Below are 18,586 nucleotides of genomic sequence, written 5' to 3'. Positions count from 1 at the left end.
CAGCCCTTGGAGCAGGAGTGAAAAATTAGATCAGTTTTGTACAAGAGTTAAAAAAAAAAAAAAATCAAGTCACAACAAAGCTGACGTGTCTTCTGTTTGAGCCTCCTGGATCACCGTATGTCTGTCACTCTGGCCAGTCCTGCCTCTCCACCACAAACACTGTTTCAGCTCTCCTAGGCCTCCTTATGTCCCAGTCTGGGGTTTCCACAGAGTGTGGACACGAAGTTAGAGTGAGGCTGCTTCAGAGCTCCAGGCCCATGTGTCCATCCAGACTCCAAGTGGAGTGTAGGGCTCCCAAGGGCAGCGAGGGGTGGGACGGGCAGACCCTGCCCAGGCAGTCCTCACATTGGACAGGGCATCAGATGGCATCCCAAGGGCTTGCCCTCCCTTTCGCCCCCACCCCAACTCAGGTGGAGGGAGAGCAGCTGTCACCAGAGCCTGTGTTGGTGAAGGTTTCGGTCAGGATGGAGCCGACATCAGCGGTGAACCTGAAGGCATCCAGCATTGGGAGCAGGTTAAGAAGAGCTGACTGTGGCTGTCAGGACACCTTCATGGAAAATTACTTCACCAGCCAGCGAGACCACATCTTCCATAACACAGAGGTTTTGATTTACGTGTTTGATGTGGAGAGCCATGAACTGGAAAAGGATATGCATTATTGCCAGTCATGTCTGGAGGTCATCCTCCAGAACTCTCCTGACGCCAACATCTTCTGCCTGGTGCACGAAATGGACCTGGTTCAGCAGGATCAGCGTGACCTGGTTTTTAAGGAGCGAGCGGAAGACCTGAGGCGTCTGTCTCACCCGCTGGAGTGTGCTTGTCTTTGAACATCCATCTGGGATGAGACGCTCTACAAAGCCTGGTCCAGCATCATCTACCAGCTAATTCCCAACGTTCAGCAGCTGGAGATGAACCTCAGGAATTTTGCCCAAATCATCGAGGCCGATGAAGTTCTGCTGTTCGAAAGAGCTATGTTCTTGGTGATTTCCCACTACCAGTGCAAAGAGCAGCGTGACATCCACCGCTTTGAGAAGATCAGCAACATCATCAAGCAGTTCAAGCTGAGCTGCAGTAAACTGGCCACTTCCTTTCAGAGCATGGAAGTTAGGAATTCCAACTTTGCAGCTTTTATGGACATCTTCACCTCAAACACGTATGTCACGGTGGTCATGTCAGATCCGTCCATCCCTTCTGCGGCCACCCTGATCAACATTCGCAATGCCAGGAAACACTTTGAGAAGCTGGAGAGAGTGAATGGCCCCAAGCACAGTCTCCTTATGAGTTGAATAGTCCCAAATGCTCTTTCTGAAAATGCTGAATTGCCTTTTTTGTTTGCATCCTTTAATTTTAATATTCATAATGTCGTGTGCTTAAAAGTGGGCTTTGAAGTGTGTGCTGCTTTCTCCTTTCATCTTTTTCCCCTGCTCTCCAGTCTTTAAACATTGGACGCTACTTACCTACCCAGTAGAGCTTGAAGCTGGCTTTTCTGAGAAGATGGTATGGTGTAACACTAAAGTCGGTGTTTCGTGTGTGTTCTGATTACCTGGTTATAATAGATATGCACATCAAAGCCTTTACCAGTATCTTCCTGTATTCCGTATCAGATTGCAAAGATGGAATGTTACTATTTTATCAGCAAGGTATTAAAAGGCGTTTATAAACTCTTAAAAAATAAAGGGAAGAGGGAGGCAGCAAAATCAGTGTCAGGGTGACAGCATAAGAAAGACTTAGCCAGCAGGTGCTGACTTTAGATGAAGAGGGTCACTATCTAAGGAATATGGGTAGCCTCTAGAAGCTGAACCAGAAAAGTGGCCTCTCCTCTAACACCTCCAGAAGGAACACAGCACTGTTGACACCTTGATTTTAGCCCAGCAAAACCTGGGCTAAAGTCAGACTCCTAAACTCCAAAACTGTAAGATAACAAACTTGTGTTGTTTTAAGCCACTAAGTTTGCAGCAATTTATTGCAGCAGCTATAGAAAAACTAATGGGCCCTATCATGAATAATTAGTAGCAGGCATTTAGCACATGAGGAAACAAATTTTCATAGCTATCAGTGAATAAGGATAGTACTGATAGGTAACTCAGAGCAAATAGAAGTACAATAACTAAAAGAAGTTTTCTGTAAACTGTAAAAAGTACTCTAAAAAATGTACCGGTAATTCCAATGCAGACTATGTAAAGACAAGAATGATACGGGCACTTTCTCTAGGGAAGCAACTAATAGTTTAAGTTCAGAACCATATTGAATATCATTTAAAGTTTTGCACATATTCCAAGACAGTAAAATCTCATGCTTAACCACATAGGAGCTGAGACCAGAATATTTAGTCTGTCAACCATTTGTCTGTCGACCTTGGGCATAACCACTAGGGCGTCGGCTTACTTATAAATAACAAATGACTAGGTACAGTGTAAAGTGTTTTTACATTAAATTAACCCACTTAATTCTCATCACTTCATGAGGTTGATACTATATTGTCTTTTATTTATAAGTAAGCCCAAGCTTCGAGTGGTTGTGCCCAAGTTCAATAGAACAAATGGTAATGAGAATTAAGTGGGTTAATTTAATACAAGAACACTTAACACTATACCTAGTATATAATAAGCATTCAATACATGTCATCTATTTATATTATACATACATACTTAATGGAATTCTCATTCCAAATGTTGGCACTTTGAACACGTTATTTTGTTGTTCTTATAAAGACCCAATTAAACAATTGTTCCTGGGATGCTCTCATGTTGGAATTGGGTGGCTCTATAGAAGAATCATAGTCAGTATTCAGTTACCACACAGTAGGAAAAGCCAAGTAAGCACTGCTGCTGGCAGAATTTAGTCTTAATGAGGGATATTTCTGCCTGGGTGAGCCACATATTATAGCAGCATCTGGAACTAGTCTCTGTACCCAGCGGGTATCTACGGACACCAATGACTCCCACTCCTGCTATAAGAGAGAAAAGAATTGAAATCAACTGAAAGGAAGGTTTCAGAAACACCTGCGGTTCTTGGCATCACTAAGTCTAAAGAATCGCTAAATTACTTCCCTATGCAGAATCACAGATGCTAGTAACTTGCACCTGTGCTTGTGTGTGTCCGCTGGGGGGTGTGGAGCAGCAGAGAGAAACAGAAACATCAAAGGAAAAAGAGAGGCTCTTTCTCAGAAGTATGGTCACTTATAGACCATCACTCATATGGACCACAGACAATCCACAGAGCCATATGGGGAACTACAGTCTTCACCAAACAATGCATTTCTCAACTGCAGAAAATTTCTTCATTGTTGGGTCCCACATAGAATATTTGTTGTTAGTCCCACAACAAATATGTACTGAATTAAGCTGGAAGAATTAAATACTATAAAATACAAAGTTATGAGATTTGTGGCAGGATAATTTACTAAGATATGTGGTACTTTTACCATTGCAGAAGAATCAGAAAGAAATAGATATATAACACTCGTCCTCAGGGAGAAGAATCCTGAAATCCAGAGATCTCCACAAGATAAGCAAGCTGTTTTGTTGTTAAAAGCCAAGGCTCACAAAGGCAAAGAGCTAACATCTCTGTATAGGGTGAAGAATACAACCCTGAGATCTCCAGCCACAAAGGAGAATCCTAAGCCAAATGAAGAGGGTTGGGGATTTGGAGGAGATTCATGAGAGGAGAGTGGCCAAGAGACAGGACATCTGTCCAGGTGAACTATAGATTTTGGAAACTCTCCACATGAAGAGCCGTGATGTTGAGAGCTGTGGCTTTGGGGCCACAGGTTAAAGCTCCTTAATACAGCAGAATGGAGAAGACAGATCCACATCGCCTAATCAGTGGATGTTTCATTTGGAGCTATGATAAATTAAAGATGGCCCTTCATTTTGGGGTACCATTGAAATCTCTAGATTCCTTGTGGAATCCTAGGAAAATAAGATAGTGAAAGGAATGCAAAGAAAAGTTTGCAAAGACTCATTTAATTTCACCTGGAGAAACAAAAATATGTCATGCTTCTTGCCCATATAGTTGTAGGGCAAAATTCATTCATGTTACATATGCATGATAAGAGATAGAAGGACTACATTAAATATTAAAGCAGTTCTCTCTGTGCATTCTTATTGTAATATTCATTTTTCCTTATACTCATATACACATATGTATTTTTTAAAGCTATCTTTAAAAATAAAAGTATAAAATTTTCACCTTCCTACCCATGACTTACCAGATGGCGCAATAATTTTTCCTGGGAACAAGTCTTTTGAACAAAGTCACAAACTTTGTGACTGGTTTTGGCTTTTGAGAAATTGGAGAAACTATGCTATTCAAAGACACACTCTGGCTCTTAGAGAGCATCCATCTTTGAAAACCTCTCACTAGTGGTCTGTTCCAGCACACGTAATGATTTTGTTGGATGTTAAAAGAATGTAACATTCTTCAAGAAACAAACAAACAAACAAAACCAACTCTCTTTTCTGGCAACATCAAGTCACTGAAGTGACTGAAATTAGAAACATCATTGTGAGGTTCTACGGGAGAGATTTTGCTGTTGTTTTTATTTAATATTTACCATTTCTAATATTCTTCATGTAAATCAAGATTTCTATCTGGTAATATTTTATTTATGCCCAAAAAACTTTCTACAAGGAGAATATTCTCCTACATACTCAGTAAAGTCATCAAAATCATAAAATTAATTCTAATATGCTACTACCATCTAATCCTTCAACCCAATTGCTCCAGTTAATTCCTTTATAGCGAAAGGATACAGCTGCAGTATCAGGAATTACATTTGTTTCCATAGCTTTTTCGCCTTTTTCAATCTGAAACAGTTTCTCAGGCTCTTCTTGTCTTTGACACTTTTGAAGATAATAGGCCAGTTTTTTTGTGTGCTTTATGTTTGCACTTAACTTTCTTAAAAATTTATTTATTATATTTTAATTTCTGGGGTACATGTGCAGAAGATACATTTATTGGGGCACTGTTCACAACAGCAAAGACTTGGAACCAGTTTTTTTTTAATTGTGGTAAAGAAAATACATAACCTTAAATTTGGCATATGGTAAAGTATTTTAAATAAGTTTATAAATTTCCTAAACTAAGTTCTACTTGATTTAAGGTAGGTATCATGTCTTATTTCTGTATCCCTTAAGCCTAACAAGGTCCCTGGAATATGATGGGTTTTTAGTAAATATTTCTTGAATGAATAAATGATATCAACCCATTTCATAGGTGGGTGCTGGCTTAAGACAACTGTTCTTTTATTATCTAGATTTGTTCCTTTATTCATCTCTCAAAAAATGGTCTTTGACCACCTGCTTCTATGCTGACTTTGTCAATAAGACATGGTTCTTAACCTGCAGAGACAGCTATAGAGAAACCATGACAACACAATGACTAAGAGCTATAAGATATGCAGTGGGGAGCTTATAACTAAATAAACTGCTGTCCAGCCTGGAAAAGGGAGTGATTCATCCTACCTAAAAAAAAAAAATCAAGAATAATGTCTCAGAAGAAGTAGCAATTGATATGACTCTTGAGAGATGAGTACATTTTTGAAATCAATGGGGAGGACAGAGACTTTGAAGAGCACGTTCTGCATTATCTAGTACAATCCTGTGCCTTCCATTGTAACTCAGTATCATTGGCTGATGAACAACACTGAAATGACTAACCAGTAACTTGATTGAAACTGAATCCCAATTCTTGTTTATTCCACACTGTTTCAGTTAATTTGGTGCCCTCTGCAGATCTCTCTCTGCATATGGCTATATTTCATGAGGTCACATCCTTGCAAAGCATAAAAGCTGACTCACATCCTTTGTGTGAGTCCTAACATCTGTGGTTTTATTTAATTTCACTGTAATCCTCCAAACTGAGATTTCTTTGTAATAATCAGATAGTCTGTAAGAATGCTCGAATAGACTTGTTGCCTTAAGAGTAGGTGTGATTTTATTGATTTTTTAATAATGCTTGTAATTGTTCCAGTTTGTTGGAGCCTTTTTCTTTCCTTGCTTTTGTATTTTTTAATTGCTTTATCTCTCACACAAAAAAAATTATGTTTGTGGCTTGTTGATCTTTTCCTTCATTAAGAATGTATGTTGCAAGACAGGTTTGGCATAGAAAGGCAAAACTGTATTATCAAAAATTTCATTATGCCCTCTGATATATGCTTCTCTTTCATAAAAATACAGCAAAATGCCTTTGTCCTTCACTTCATGAATAAATGTACTCTTCCAAAGAGGAAAAAAACAATCTGTTATGTTCAACACTTTCATTCCAATGCTGTGTTATTGGCGTTTGGGAAGAACACATTTTAACTCGGTTATTTGATCATCTTTGTCCTTTTTAGTGCTTCTGCATTATCATCTGTGTTTTAAGAAATGAAATGAGAAGCCACTCAAGGTCAATGCAAAAACCATGAGGAGGAGCAACCCTTCCCAGGCATGCATCAATTCAGCAAACATCTGAGCACAAACACACTGGCAAGGAGGTTGTCAATTACTGGAAATAAATACAGAACAAAATCCAGGGTTCCTAATGCTAATGCTGAGCGAAATTACAGAGGGGAATGAGGCTCATCAAACCCTTCAGTTGTGATGCTGCACAGCAATTAGGTTCCCACCAGGGGCTCTGGAATCACACAAGTGTGGGCTCTACTCTCAGTTTTGCTATAAGGCGAGTGACCTAGGGCAAATTACCTGTCCTATTTGAGTCTCAGTTCTCTAAGTTTTGAGTATTACCAATAGCTGCTTCAAGATCTTTTGGATATGATGAAATACTCTATGCAAAGTGCTAACTAGAGTTACAGGTACATAGTAAGTGCTCAGTAAATTTTAGCTCTGGATATGTAGTGATTCTGCCTCAATTCTATTCACCTACTAATTCAAAAACATAAAAGGTACCCAGTAAATGCTTGTTGAATTAATTCAGTCAAAGTATTCCACCCACCGTATCAATGCAGTATCCGACATTAAATCGGGATTTACTAAATTTTAATCTTGGAATTCAAAAGTGCTTTGCAATAGGTGCATGGGGTCATGAATTCATAGCTTGCACTTTGCAGTCTAAATCTCTCACATGTACACCAACCTCAAATTATTTCTATTCATGTAAAGTTAAGACAGTGATTAGCAAGCAGTCTACAAATGAGCTGATATGCCACAATTCAAATTTCTGGTTCAAAAAAGTTTAACAGGGATGATGAATCAGAATATAGCTGTCAGCGAAAAGAAGTATATCTTCCACTACTTAGGCCCAATTTCAGTCCTTGCCCTTCCAGAATAATGAGCACATTTTAGAGTTAAGATACAAAATCTACAAAAGATGCTTATCTACTAGGGGTCTTCTCCACAACTTTGTAGAAAATCTCTCCATGATATAAAGAAATGTATAAGTAATTGTAGTCCCAAGAGAAGGAAGACTCCTGTAAATCTATAATGAAGAGTTCACAAAAAATATGGCAATACCTGAAAAGTTATCATGAGCCCTGTCTGTGCATTTAGCATTTTCCAAAAGATTAACTAAGTTTAACCTTGAAAATTCTCTATCCATATTAGTAACAACCAGACAGGTACCAGAATGGAATAAATCAAACTCTACTAAATGCATAAAGTAAATAAAATTACCAAAAATATAGCTAAATGCTACATGGCAATAAGGCTTCAACATAAGACACGGAGAGGCAATATGTTGGAGCAAAATCTCTAGGGATGTCTAGAATAAATTTGTTTAAGAAAAATGCTTAAAGCATGAAGCAGATTCTGCAAAAGTAGCATGCTAAAAATGTAAGTACTGACTGTAGTTTATGGAATGCTCCTTTTTCGAAATTTGATATTTACCAACATCCTGATAAATGCCTCTTTATAGTCAGTTCATTCCTTCTTGGCCCATATCTCCCACCTCCAGTATTTATTACATAAAGGAATGTTTCTCTGACTACTCAGAGATAAATCTTCTCATTGATGGAAGGTTTTCCCACTACCTATTATGGTGCCTATCTAACCTCAGCCAACAATTTATTACCAGTTGAAAAAGAAGGCAATGAGGCAAAAGACTGAATTGTTTTTATGGCTGTGTCTGTATTTCTTAAAGAGTAAGAACCTTTATAAGAGAAATTCATCCTGGAACCACATGAACCACCATTCATTTGGAGTAAAAGGAACTTGTTATAAAATATTGAAAACAGAATCAAATTCTATGAGACTGTCATTCTGTTTTACTATTTTAATCCTCACTCAGTTACTTTCTGACTCTTAACAACTAGAGTAATGCTGTGAGCCTGCAGATGTGGGTTCCTTTGAACACCACAAATAGTGAGTGGAATCAACACATGCCATTAGAATATAGCGCCCTAGGACTATTCTCATTCACTGAAAGTTCCTCTCCAATCAGTATTACATTCAGTGATGTCTGAATTCATATTTGACTTGAAGTATAGTATAGTAGTGTAGTGGTAAGAATAACAGAAGACTCAGAAAACTTCAATTTTAGTCCCAAACATACAAGGTCACATATTTTATTATCTTGGACAAGTCATTTAACTTCTCTGTGCCCCATTTTCTTAACGTGTATAATGAAGGTTAAGACTAAATTACCTCCAAGATCTCTTCGTTAAGTTCTATATTATTTGAGGCTGTATTTATCAATCAATACATACCTGCAGGTATCAGCCTGCCTCTGCAACAGCACATCCACTATCAAGCACCACATTTTAAGTATTGCCTGCACATGCACTTTGACAAGCAGTCTTGGAAGCAAGATACATAGATTGAGCCACACCTATTTGGAGACATTAAAGTTTTAACCGTAACAAAATGTGGTGATATGGTTTGGCTGTGTTCCTGCCCAAGTCTCAACTTGAATTGTGAGGTAATTGAATCATGGAGGCTGGTCTTTCCTGTACTATTCTCATGATGGTGAATACGTCTCAGGAGATCTGATGGGCTTATCACGGGCTTCTGCTTTTGCTTCTTCCTAATTTTCTCTTGGTGCCACCATCATGTAAAAAATACCTTTAGGCCTGGCACCATGGTTCACGCCTGTAATCCCAGCACTTTGGGAGGTCTTGTGGGCAGATACCAGAGGTCAGGAGCTTGAGAACAGCCTGGCCAACATGGTAAAATCCCATCTCTACTAAAAATACAAAAATTAACCGGGCATGATGGTGGGTGCCTGTAATCCCAGGTACTCGGGAGGCTGAGGCAGGAGAATTCCTTGAACCCAGGAGGCAAACGTTGCAGTGAGCCAAGATTGCACCATTGCACTCCAGCCTGGGTGACAGAGCAAGACTCCATTCAAAAAAAAAAAAAAAGAAAGAAAAGAAAGAAAAGAAATACCTTTAGCTCTCCACTATGATTCTGAGGCTTCCCCAGCCATGTGGTACTGGAGAATTAAGTCCAATTAAACCTCTTTTCTTCCCAGTCTTGGGTATGCCTTTATCAGTAGCATGAAAACAGACTAATACATGTGGCTTCACAAATAGCCATTTAAATTCAGTCAAATGAGTAATTACTAATGAATTATTCTCCAATCACTGGAAAAATGATCAGGCTTTTGACATAAATCAATAAATTTCTCCCCTCTCCCCATCCACAGTATAAATGTTAATATGTAGTCACCATCCTGCATCTCAATGTACAGATTCTAAGGTTGTCAGCATTGTCAAGCCACAGTAAGCAGATTTACGTATCAGGTAGATTATGAGTCAAAAAAAAAAAAAATCAACAGACAGAGACAATCCTATCAATAAACATGTTTACCCTTGACTTAAAAAAAAAGGCAAGAAATAGCAATATAGGGCAAAGCAAGGGAAAGGAATGTGTCATTTTACCTGCTGTTCTGACCTTCATAATGTCTGATCCTTTTAGTTTTCTGAGGGATCCATCCATAGGCACTAGATGATTTTTTTTGGCACTAGAGTACTAGAGGATTGTGGTTCATTGTGACTAGATATTCCTACAATAAGATATATGTGGCCCAAATGTAAGCCCTGAAGTAGAGGCAGAATGTCTGACCAAGAGCTCTTTAGGGAAGAGGCACGTTGTGTGTACATAGGACCATGGGGATCTTCATAAGCCTCATTAGACACACTTCTATAAGTTTAGGTACTAGGAAATCATAGCTGTAAAATGTCCTGATACATTGAGATCTGTAAGAAGGCATATGAAGGACATTGGGTTCTCTGGTCCTATGGTAGAAAATAATTTAACCAATTTAAAAGTATTAGTCAGCTTTATTGATGTATAATTTGAAGCCTTAAAACTGGCCAATTTTTAAGTATCCAGTTTAATGAGTATTGACAAATGTATACCATACTGCAACCACAATCAAGTTTTAGAACACTTCCATTACCCTAAAGAGTTGCCCCATGCCTCTTTACAGACAATCTCCACCTTCCACACCCCAGAGAAACAATGTTCCTCTGTCACTTTGGTTTTACCTTTTCTAGCATTTCTGATAAGTGGAATCATCATATGATACTCAGCATTTATGTCAGTCTTCTTTCACTTAGCATAATGTTTTTGAGATTAATCTATTTTATATTATGAAATTAATATTTTTATCTATTTTATTACTAAGAAAAATTCCACAGTATGGATATGCCAAAACTTTGTATGTATTTTCCAGTTCAGGGGTATTTGGGTTGGGCTCTTTCCAATTTGGGACTCTTCTGAATAATGCTGCTATCAACACTCTTGTCAAACTCTTCATGTAAACATATGTTTTCATTTCTCATAGGTAAACATTACAAGAGGAGTGGTTAGGTCATTTGGTAAGGGCACATTTAACTTTGTAGGAAATTGTCAAACTAGTTTCCAAAATGATGTTTTTTATTCCCACCAGTAGTATATGAGCGTTCCAGCCGTTCCGCATCCTTGCCAATACTTGTAATTTTCACTCTCCTTAATTTTAGCTTTTCCAGTGGATATGTAATGGGTAGTTGACTATAGTTTTAATTTTTATTTCCCTTTTGGCCAGTGCTGTTGAGCATCTTTTCATATACTGCTTGCTATTTGTATTGTGTGTGTGTGTATCTGAATTATCTGTTCAAATTCTTTTGCCCATTTAACAATTGAGTTACATGAATTACTATTGAACTTTAGGATTTCTAATTGTACTCTTCATCAAATTTCTTGGTCAGATATTTTTGCAAGTGTTTTCTCCAAATCTGTGGCTTGCTTTTTTATTTTCTTAAAAGTAGCTTTTGATTAGCAAAACTTTTAATTTTGGTGAAGTCCATTCTTCTTTTTTTCTTTCATAATATGTGCTTTTAGTGTCCAATTTAAGAAAACCTTATCTAATTCAAGATAACAAAGATTTTTATCCTGTTTTCTTCTTGAATCGTTATGGTTTTATCTTTTACATTTTATCCAAACTATTTTTTAAACTTTTTAAATTGACAAGTAAAAATTGTATATATTTACCACGTACAACACGTTTTTGAAATATGCATACATTTTGAAATGGCTAATTGGAGCTAATTAACATGCATTCTATCACATATTTATCTTTTTTGTGATGATAATACTTAAAATCTACTCTGTTAGCAGTTTTCAAGAACACAATAACACTGTTCTTAACCATGTTGCACAAGAGGTTTCTTGCTAAAAGCAATATTTTTATTTAACTGAAATTTTATATGATTCATTTTAACCGATTTTTCTGTAAATTGTGACAAAAAGGTCAAGGTTCTTCTTTTTTCATGTGGCTATCCAGTTATCTCACTATGTATTAAAATATAATCATTTTTGCACTGAATTACTTCTAGATCCATAATTAAGAGTTTGACTCCAGTTTTGATGTTTACACGATGACAGCTTTCAAGACTCACCTTCCTGTTCTCATCCTGTCCCGCATCTTAGCAGGTGCCAGTAGGAAATTCAAACCTCAGAAAGCCCTAGCCAACACATGGAAACGTTTCCCCAGGGGCATCCCCTAAACAGTGTAAAGTCTCATCCCACTCTCTCAACTTCATTCAAGCCAGTGTAGACCTGCCTGTGCCTGACCGTCTCTCCTTGGGAAAGTTTTGTGCCTAGTGCATTTTCTCCCACATTCCCTTGGTGTGTGAAGTGTCATCATCTTTGACATCCTACTTGTTAGTTGGGAAGGGGCCCATCTACTTCCAGACAATAACTATGAAACATCTTTGTCAGAAATCAGTTGACCATATAAATACAGCTCTATTTTTGGATTCTCAATTCTGCTTCACTGATTTGTGAGTCTATGCTGTCAAAACCATGTGGTCTTGATTACTGTATCTTTATAATTACTTTTAAAATCAGATAGTATAAGGCCTCCAACTTTCTTGGGTTTTTTCAAAGCTGTTTTGCATATTCTAGATCATTTGCAATTCCATATACATTTTAGGATCAATTTGTCACACTATAAAGAAAATTCTGCTGGAATTTAGATGCAGATTGTATTAAATTTAGAGAACAATTTTGAAGAAGTTGTTTTCTTAATAATATTGAGTTTTTCAACTCAAGAGTATTATATAACTCTCCATCTATTTAGATATTTAATTTATCTCTCCAGTATCTCATAGTTTAAAGTATGAAGACATTACACATCAAAATTTACATCTAGGCTGGGCACAGTGGCTCACGTCCATAATCCCAGCACTTTGGGAGGCCAAGGCGAGCAGTCTGAGAATGGCCTGGCCAACATGGTGAAACTCCATCTCTACTAAAAATACAAAAATTAGCTAGGGTTGGTAGTGGGCACCTGTAGTCCCAGCTACTCAGGAAACTGAGGCAGGAGAATTATTTGAACCTGGAAGCTGGAGGCTGCAGTGAGCCAAGATCATGCCACTGCACTCCAGCCTGGGCAACAAGAGTGATATTCCATTTCAAAAACAACAACAACAAAAATTATATCTAAGTCTTCTGTATTTAATTTCATTTCAGTTTTTCAGTTGTAGCATATACACAAACAACAAATTTTTGCATATTTATCTTTTACTCTGTAACCCTGATAAATCCATTTATCAGTTCGATATCATTAGTGTATCCCCTAGGATTTTCTAAATATTTGATCATGTCACCTACAAACAAAGACAGATTTACCTCTTCCTTTCCAATATGTATACCTTTTTAAAAATCTTTTTCTTACCTTATTGCACTGGCAAGATGTCCCAGGACTGTGTTCAATACAAACAGTACGAATGAATATTCTATCTTGTTCTCAATACTACATAGGAAGCATTCAGTCTTACACCTTTGGATTTATTGTCTTCTTTACCTTAATTGTTTACCTTTTCCTCTATCTACAAGCATTCTTATTTAGTTTTATGAGCCAGGTACAGTAGCTCATGGCTATAATTCCAGAGACTCAGGAGGCTAAGGATAGAGGATCACATGAAGCCAGGAGTTTGAGAGTAGCATGGACAACATAATGAAGCCCAGTCTCTAATTTTTTTTTCCTTTTTTTTGAATTGTACTTTAGGTTCTGGGGTACATGTGCACATCATGCAGGATTGTTGCATAGTTACATACATGGCAATGTGGTTTGCTGCCTTCCTGTCCCCATCACCTGTATCTGGTATTTCTCCCCACATTATCCCTCCCTACCCTCCCCACCCCCCGCTCTCCCTCCCCTAGTCCCCCCCAACTGACTGCAGTGTGTGATGCTCCCCTCCCTGTGTCCACATGTTCTAATTGTTCAACACCCACCTATGAGTGAGAACATGTGGTGTTTGATTTTTCTGTTCTTGTGTCAGTTTGCTGAGAATGATGGTTTCCAGATTCATCCATATCCCTATGAAGGACACAAAATCATCATTTTTTATGGCTGCATAGTATTCCACGGTGTACATGAGCCACATGATTAGCGAGGTATGATCATATATCCCTATTGTCTTAGCTACTTGGGAGGCTGAGGCGGGAGCATCAGGATCTGGGGACTGCGGTGAGCTATACTCATATCATTGCACTCCAGCTTAGGTGACAGAGATGGACCCCAGCTCGAAAAATAATAATGCTGATGATGAAAAACGTAACTAGTGATGTCCTATCATTGCGACTCTGAACCTGGCCATATAATGTACCTTGGCCAAACATGAATTACATATTTCATTAAATATAATTTAAGAAAAGGTTGGAGCAATAAAAAAAAAAAAGAAAAGGTTGGAAAAAGTGCTTGTGCATCTCTATTTGCTCCCTTGTCCTCTTGCCATTTTCATGAAAATATCTCTGGGCTAGCCTGCAGGAAAATGTGAAACAAAGTTAAGCTGTCCCAGTCATTCTAGCCAAGTTGATCATCTAGCGACCTTCAGACATGAGCAAGCCCAGCCAAAAACAGCAAAACCACCCAGTGAAGCTGCATCTGACTGCAGGTACATAGGCAAGCCCAGCTGAGATTACCTGAGCCAGGTCAGAACAGCTGAAGCTCGTAAGCACATTTATTGCTATATGCCACTGAAATTTTATGATTGTTTGTTATGTGGCATTATTGTGGCTCTAGATAACTGATGTAGTAGATTAGAAGCAGCCTGTATAAACCCTGTCTTGTTCAATCCAAAAATACCAATTAGTTATCTGAAGTGCTTCCATACCTTCAAGACATTAAACACAATCCTGTTCTTTTTATGACTGTTTTCAATGGGAAGGCCATGAGCTATTAACATGTCATTTTAAAGGAATTTTTCATGCTCAGAAGCTACGTGCAATAATATTTAGAGTGTTTGTGGAAACGGCATTTATATGTGTTGGAGAGCAGGCGGTTGAGGACAACCAGGATTTGATAACACCAAATAACGGGAACCTATGGTTTTATGCCAAGAGTGCTTGTCACCTGTCACATCTTTTTCCAGCTTCAAAAGCTGTCTCTCTTCCCGGTGCTCCACCATGAGAGGAGTGTTGGCAATGGAAATGCAATACTCCTCTTGTGATTCCAATTTCACAGTTGAATAAGGAACAAGCATGAGCAGAGAGTAGCCTAAGAAAGGCATGACAAGCAGGGCAGATAGAAGAGCCCCATCACCTATTCTGCATCCCTCTTTCTTCCCATGCTCCTTTGACTTTGTACAAGAAAAAAATCAAGAGCAGGCTCAAGTGTTGATGAGGTACCAAATACAGCCTTTCACTTCTCCAAACGACTAGATTCCAATCAAGCAGAAACACAGGGCTGGTGCCTCTCTATTTATCTCTGATTGTGTTTCTGCTTGAAGGTTTATTTAAAGAATAAGCTTCTCTTTTAAGTCTGTGCAACTGAAGGAGAGAGGGAAGAGAGGACAGTGAAAGTGGCATCTGTCGGCTAACAGTAATTAAGCAGAGATGTGTGTGGATTCAGGGCTCTAAATGGTCCTGTTAAAGTGTTGATGAGCAGTGAAACGTCTGATTAAATTTTAAACAGGGATAAATGGGCCAGCCCCACCATAGGATGAAGCTAATGGAGTTGTAGACTGAGCAAATTAAACGAACAATGTGTCAGGGCTAGTGACGAGACAAGCTGGCACAAATATGCCTCTTCCAGAGTCTAAACGTAGCTTCCTCTATGTGATCACAAAGAACAGATCTTTTTCAAGACCCCCCTGAGTTTCACAGTAGGTCACTGCAGTGGAAAATGCATCAATTTAGAGAATAGAATATCAGAGTTTCAGTTCCAACTCTGATGCTATCTAAATGACCTAAATCCAATCAAATCACATTACTTCTTTGGGTCTCGATTTTCTCACACATGAGACAGGGAGTTTGTTCACAGTCTTAAAGACCTAAGAAGCTATTATTTAATTTTTTTTTTTTTTGAGGGGGACGAAGTTTCGCTCGTTACCCAGGCTGGAGTGCAATGGCAAGATCTCGGCTCACCGCAACCTCCGCCTCCTGGGTTCAGGCAATTCTCCTGCCTCAGCCTCCTGAGTAGCTGGGATTACAGGCAAGCGCCACCATGTCCAGCTAATTTTTAGTAGAGACGGGGTTTCACCATGTTGACCAGGATGGTCTCAATCTCTTGACCTCGTGATCCACCCGCCTCGGCCTCCCAAAGTTCTGGGATTACAGGCTTGAGCCAGCGCGCCCGGTATTTAATTTTAAAAAATAATTTAAATAAAGGGAAAAAGTCATATCTATGACAAATCCAGAAAAAGTTGACATAGGGATCCACAGAGTATCCACTGCAAAGCTCTGAGTATCATGGAGATAACTGAATAGATGAGGTGAAGGCGCATTTGTTTTGGCCTCAGGACTCTATTCTGTCATGAACCCCAGCAGGTTTTCACTCATCTCTTCTAAGTTTTGGGTTCCACGTGCTTGTTTTTTTGTAACAGACAAAGATCATGATAGCAAACAAATTAAAAATCACTAGATTAATTTTTCCTGAACTTTTATTTTTACACATTCAAAGGGAATTGGCAAATTTGAAGAGGACACAGGGGTGAGGAGAAAGGAATAGAATAGTGAATGGTGCACTGGTGGAGCCTTACCAAAAAACCATTTTCTGAATTCTCTGAGTCAGGAAGACCAGAGATAGGGTGCCTCACACTTCCTAATGACAAGATTTCAGAATTTGCGAGGGCACGTGAGATGTCATTATAGAGTAGAAGGAATTTTGAAGATCCTTGCTTCACCTCTCAGTTACGAAAAAACACTCACATGTCTATTAGTCCATTAAGGTAGCATTAGTAAAAAACTTGGATTTTCAAATTGCAGGAACTACCTTTCCATAAAATAAAGCTTATGGTCTGAAAGTAGAGCCTTACCAGAAGTCATGGATTAGAGATATAGTGGATATGATGCGAACAAGTTTTTTATCTCAATACTTGACAAAAAGTAGAAAATAAATTCAGTCTAGCAGGTTCTGGATAGGAACAGGACAGCAGTAAGAAAGCAAGAGAAGTGGTGAGACACATGTGCCTTAGCTCTCCATTCTGGCTCAAAGCCATGGGTAGATAATGCTATTTTAAATAACCATAAGATTTGCACTAAGAGCAGAACAATGAGCTCGTTTCTTTATTCTTGGCCACGGACTGGGAAAATTTCAGTTTCCTTCTAAGAAATACCATGTCCAATAAGATATTATCTAAGTGTTAGGCTAAAAAGTAGCTAATGGGTAATTCTAAGAGAAATAATTAAAGATAGTACCACTAGCCTCCCTCAGCATCCACAGGCATAAATGGTATCTAGAAATTCCTAGGCACTTTCAGCGGAGGAAACAGAAGGTAGCAGAGTGAACAGTCTAGAGACCTCTCACATGACTGCCTTGTGAATTCAGAAGTATCCCCACAGTGGAACTTAAAGTGTGATGTCTCTATCCATAGAAAGAATACAAGATTCTGCCCAGATCTAGACTATCTGCTATGCCAGCCAGAGCTAGTGGTTGAGGAAGAGGTATGCGCCCTAATGATATCATGATAAAAGACTCCATTTCACTAACAGCAGACTTCAACATCAGACTCCATCAGGATGCCCAGCAGCCAGATGGATTAAAGGACATCTTTGCGGAACTTACTAAGCATCCCCGAGACACCATAATGAGTTACACATGGATCAGCAGATCCTTTCCCCCATATGGTCATGAGAATACATATACACCCACCTACAGAAAGCCAACAGATTTCCTAAAAGAAAAATAAGTCATGGTTGGAAGGCTGGAAATGCAATACATCTCTCTATTGTGCTCCAAGTCCATATAGCTAACCACAAACTATCCATGCTTACCTACACAATCCAAACACATCTCAGATATAACACATCCACATTCAAACTCTTGATTTTCCTGGCCTGCTTTGTTCCACCTTCAAATTTTATTTTATCATTAAATGACAAATGGCACCCCATTAACCTATTCATTCAGACACTCAGGAGACATTCTTGAAACCTCCTTCGTTCCTATTCTTAGAAACTCTCAAGTCAATCTACCTCTCTCTATCCCTACTGCCACCTTTCCAATTCAAGCCAACATCATCTTTCACTTGGGCTATCTGCGCTGAAAAATGAAATTGAAGTTTTCTTCAATTTAAATGTGGGCTATGGGATATCTGGATATACATGGTGGAATATGAAAGTGTGTACATTGCTTTCCTCTCTTCAAACCAGACTCAACCGATAATTGAGAGATAAAAATGTATGAACAAGAAATAAGCAATTTTTAGGAGATGGGGAGATATTGGAAGAGTAATAAACAGATCAGAGAAAGGCAGTTAGCAAGCGCAGGCAGAGAAAGATGCTGACAAGAAACAAATCAATCTGACAATTTGTAAACTGTAAACTTCCCTGAAAAAGCTCATGAGTAACAGGAAGCAGCAGCGGCATGCTGGTAAATGTTTAGAAACTTGCTCTCCTGGAAAAACAAACAAACAAAAGCACTAAATTGTACTGTTTGCTGACTTCCATGGTGCAAATATATTCTGGTCAATTTCAAGTTGCTAATGTAATGTCGCTGAATGCAAAGTTGGGAAGAAATGTACACATCTTTACATACAGATGAAAAAATACCTAAATAATAGCCATGGCTCACAAAATTTATGGTTCATTCACTCTTCCCCAAGAAGATCCTCAGATATTTGCTCTGCCAAAGTAAGGGAGCAAATCATGAAAGAGACTTCTGAAAACAGTGTTTGCAATTCTGGTTGGAAGTGATGGGAAGTCCCAGGAAAAGTGCTGTG

At 38.6% G+C, this 18,586-nt stretch overlaps 1 pseudogene across 1 annotated transcript; it reads left to right on the top strand.

Annotated features, from left to right (window-relative positions):
- Positions 1 to 257: 257 nt before the first annotated feature.
- On the top strand, positions 258 to 1,664 carry LOC116555213 (annotated as a pseudogene). The gene has a single exon (XR_004270423.1). The product of XR_004270423.1 is annotated as a ras-related GTP-binding protein A-like (transcript).
- The last annotated feature ends 16,922 nt before the right edge of the window (positions 1,665 to 18,586 follow it).

This window comes from Sapajus apella, unplaced genomic scaffold (genome assembly GCF_009761245.1).
Source record: "Sapajus apella isolate SASKATOON/1434 unplaced genomic scaffold, GSC_monkey_1.0 scaffold14, whole genome shotgun sequence".
In the NCBI taxonomy this organism is placed as follows: Eukaryota; Metazoa; Chordata; class Mammalia; order Primates; family Cebidae; genus Sapajus; species Sapajus apella.
This window is presented reverse-complemented; position numbering and strand designations above follow the sequence as displayed.